The following is a 4595-nucleotide window of genomic DNA, read 5'->3' as shown; positions in this document are numbered from 1 at the left end:
AAGGACATGGGTGAATTCCAGAATGATTGCTGCAGGAAGCCTGATTTTGGAAACACCACCACAGTTGAAAAGGGACTGGGAGCAATTTCCCCATCGATCACCAACAGATTGTGATGAAGCACAGGATGGCAGTGTCGAGGCTCCCTGGCAGGCGCTCTTTCTGTGTGCCTGAGTCTGTCGGGTGGGAAATGTCTTCCCAAAGTTCAGATGCCTATTTAACAATAATAATCATTGGGATGCCTTTCCAGGTGGAGGGGGCCCAAAGGAAAGATGTCTGTTTGGAACAATAAACCAAGGGTTGTACCTGGGAAAAAAAAGAGTTTATAATAAAGTATGACAAAGAATCTTTATAAGCAGACCTGTAACAGCAGTGATACCTCAATGTATTTAAATAAGTGGGTTTTATGAGCCTTTCCTGTCAGTATATGCCTGAGACTATGGATGGTTACTATGAGACAGTGTCTAAAGTGACAGGCTCATTGGTGACTCCCACATAGTGGGAGGCAGTCGTATGGCTTGTGGTCCGGAAAGTCATCTTTGGTTTGCAGCTAGGACACATTCCAGTTGCTCACCTAATGGCCTCACTGGAAGGCCCTGTGAACCATTATGGGTAGGACAAAAAGCCAACAACAGATTATGATAAATGACACAGCTGGGCTAAAATAACAATAATGGGTATAAGTTGTAATTTCTTGAAAAATTAGTTCTGGGTCCTGAATACTGACAATCTATAGTTTTGTCTCAAAGTAAACCTATCTTGAATATTTTTAACAGAATCATCTGAGTCTCAGAAATTGGTAACTGTTCCTTAATGAAGCTAATTCTTACCTACATACGTAACCCTCTCATGTCCTCCAGGATCTCACAGAAAACAGATGGAAAATAATGTCTACATGCAATTATTTTTACTGGAAATTAAAATTCTTTAAAGAAGAGAAAATAATGTGTCAGTATGTCCAGAGAAATCACCCCTGGTCGAACATACTTGTGCAATTTCCTTAGACTCACTTAGGCTCTAATTAGTCAGCAATCAGGTTTAATAAAGCACATTTGAAATTTCTGTTCTAATGAAACCTTTTAGTTGTAAGGGAAATTTTTAAATGAAATGCCAAATGCATAATGTAACATTCTTCTCTAGATCACGCTACCCTATTAAAATTACTGTATTGTTAATTAAACAGGTGTAATCAGTGTCTGGGTTTACATGGTGCCGCAGTCTCTCGGCTGGGCACAAATCACGAGTCTCCACACAGCTTGTAGAATCAAACAGCAATTCTTTATTCCCGAACTCACACCGGCAGTCTACAAACACATTCTGGGGGAATCCAGGTTCTCTGCCCAAATCCACTCCTGCCTAAATCCACTCTCTGCCCAAATCCACTCCGCATGGGCTTCTGTCTCCCAAAATATACTGTCTGACCCTAAGCACTCAAGAGGAACTCAGCAGCAGGATACGCCCTATTCCAAAAGAGGAACACCCTAATCTCCTATTATACTAAACCGCCCTATTCTAAAGGGGAAACACCCTACTCTCCTATTATGCTAAACTGCCCTATTCTAAAGGGGGAACACCCTAAACACGGATCCTGCCCTGGTCCTTGAGAAAGGTCACCTTTCAGAAGTCCTTCCACTAGACAGCATGGGAGTAAGCTGGCAAGGAATTTGTCATACCTACTTGGCTGATGGCTCCCAGCATCTCCCCCCTTCTGATTAATTAGACCATCACTAGCAGAAGGGAGGAGGATACAGAAATGCCACGACACCAAGCCAATTGACAGTTCCTTTGGAAAAATTGCATCATTGGTGACACCATCAGCAAAGATCACTGGTGACACCATCAGCAAATATATGCCAGCATTACCACAATAGCTGCACTAAATGTAGTTACATACTCCAGGCAAGTTCTGCAAGCGGTTCAAAGTGGAGGAATCTATCAATCTGTCCGTCTCCTCCCAAAGTCCGTTGCCTCCCAAAGTAAGTTGGCTCCTTGATTGAGCATACTTGTTGAGTTATATTCATTGGGATGAAGATAGGAATTCTGGCAATGATGCTAAAAAGACATTATCCTGAAAAGAATTATTAAATATAATGAAAAGGAAAGGTGAAAGTAAACAAACAGATCTGTTAACCTACTTAAAAGACAATCCTTAACAGCTGTTTACCTGATTTAAATTAGTAAACAAGCAGATCTGTTAACCACCTTTAAAAAGAATCCTTAACAGCTGTTTACTTAATTTAAATTAAGCCATTTAAATCACGTGAATAAAAAGTAAATAATTCGGATCCATTTTTTCATGAGCGCTCCTCATATATGAAATATGGACATACGCACACACAGACATATAACACAAAACACAAATGTGCAAACAAACGTACAACACATAAGATAATAATAAAGGCCTTGTAGCTTTACCTAGGTGAAATCTCCATTGCAATGTTTAAAAACTCTATAGTCAAAAAAATAAAACTGATCAGAAAAACATTAACCTAGGTTTGTATGAGCTCAAAAAATAAAAATAGAACCTTATGATGTGGAAAAATGCAATAATAAAATAGATATTGAAAAAAGCATCGTGGTTAATCGCTGTTGCAGATCTAAGAATGGCCAAGCTGGAGTTCTAGATATCAGCTATTATGGATTTGAGTCAAATCATCTTCTTTTTGATCTGTAGAAATTGTTTTAGTTAGTCTTTCTGGAATCCAAATCGGCTGCTGTTCTCCTGTGGAAAAACAAACAGAACCCCGACTCCAGAAAATCACTGGGTCAGGATCTTTCCATTGTCCTGTTAGAATATCTTTCCAAAGTACTTTAGTCTTATGTACATTTTTTGGATACATATGTCTTTCTGTAGCACTAAGTCCTGATGAATCCAAATTTAAAAAGTTTAGAGTAAAAAGGGTTATTTTAAGTTTATCTTTGGGGTATATATACCCCTTTCCAATTTTTAAAATTAACTAGGCTTAGAATGACGCAATCTTTTCTCCATCATGAAGGCATCTTAACCACCTTCAAATTAACCTTTTAAAGCCTTTTAATTATCATCTATACTGTACTTTTAAATGTACTTTTTCATTACCTACAGCTTTGCTCTTTTAAACGAGGCTTAGACTCTGTTTAAATCGCTTAATATTAGTTTACATGGCTGCCCTTCAACCAAAGGCCTTTTTTACTCCATTAAGAAGCTTTGTCTCAATCTGCCATGTACAAATACCTTTTTCTTTTTACTTTTTTTCTCACGCTTTTAAGGTAAGTCTAGTTTCCTCAAAAGCTTTTTAAATGGCATTTTACAACTTTTTAATTTACCACACAGAGATTATCTCATCTAGAAACATTTATTTTTCTATTAACCTTTTATATTAAAATATATTTTCACATCTTCAATCTTTTAATATCTCTTTTCTAACCATTAACCCTTTTTATAAATTTACATTCTGAAATAACCCTTATAAAATTTCTGATTTAGACAAATTTCTCCACTTTAATAAGATGAAATACTTTCATGGTTTTTTTTATGGTACTATAATACTGTAATTGAAACCCAACTGAAACTTCTTATACTCTTTGTATGTAAATTACACCTGATAGAATCTTAACACTTAGTAACCTTGTTTCAGCAAAGACATAGACCAAAGCAATATTAAACATTTTTCCATTCACCAATTTATGAAAACACGCATAATGATTAAATATATTATCTTATGTAACTTAATAAGTAAAGAGTACTTGATTTCATATTTAGTGGTTGATATTTTAACACTCTAGTTTTGTGAATTAATCAGATGTCTATAAAAACCAAGATCTTAGACAAGCGTAGTAAACAGAACTAGCCATCTCTTTCTTGTTGAAGAAAAATCCTTCTACAGGATACCATGATGGTCCCATTGAAATATTTAACAACTTCTCGTTTAAAAGCCATGGGCTGCATTTTTGTATTGTATCAACATATGCCCTAGCTGTTCTTGGTCTTATTGGGGTGCCTTTTTTCTCTAACAATTTCTCTTCCTCGGAGGTGAACAACTTCAAACCTTGAGTTAACCATTTTCCCCAGTTTGCCTGAGAAAGTTCTAGGAACAGGCAACTTGAAATAAAAACAAAATAAATCAAAAGGAGAACACATTGTTTTTTGAAATGGTCACCCATTCTCTCGCCTTCCCTCAGGGGCGAGCAATTTCACTTACCCCCAAGCTTCAGGCGTTCCGCGTACGAGCCACCAGATGCCGCAGTCTTTCGGCTGGGCACAAATCACGAGTATCCTGCTGCTGAGTTCCTCTTGAGTGCTTAGGGTCAGACAGTATATTTTGGGAGACAGAAGCCCATGCGGAGTGGATTTGGGCAGAGAGTGGATTTAGGCAGGAGTGGATTTGGAAAGAGAACCTGGATTCCCCCAGAACGTGTTTGTAGACGGCCGGTGTGAGTTCGGGAATAAAGAATTGCTGTTTGAATCTACAAGCTGTGTGGAGACTCGTGATTTGTGCCCAGCCGAGAGACTGCGGCACATGGAACCTGTTAAAAATCCAAGACTAAAAGGAAAGGATTGTGAAATTTATCAGCGTATGGGGTGAGGAGTAGTAAAAAATTCTTCACTCATTTTTAA

The sequence above is a fragment of the Callospermophilus lateralis genome, unplaced genomic scaffold (genome assembly GCF_048772815.1).
Source record: "Callospermophilus lateralis isolate mCalLat2 unplaced genomic scaffold, mCalLat2.hap1 Scaffold_116, whole genome shotgun sequence".
NCBI classification, from domain to species: Eukaryota; Metazoa; Chordata; class Mammalia; order Rodentia; family Sciuridae; genus Callospermophilus; species Callospermophilus lateralis.
This window is presented reverse-complemented; position numbering follows the sequence as displayed.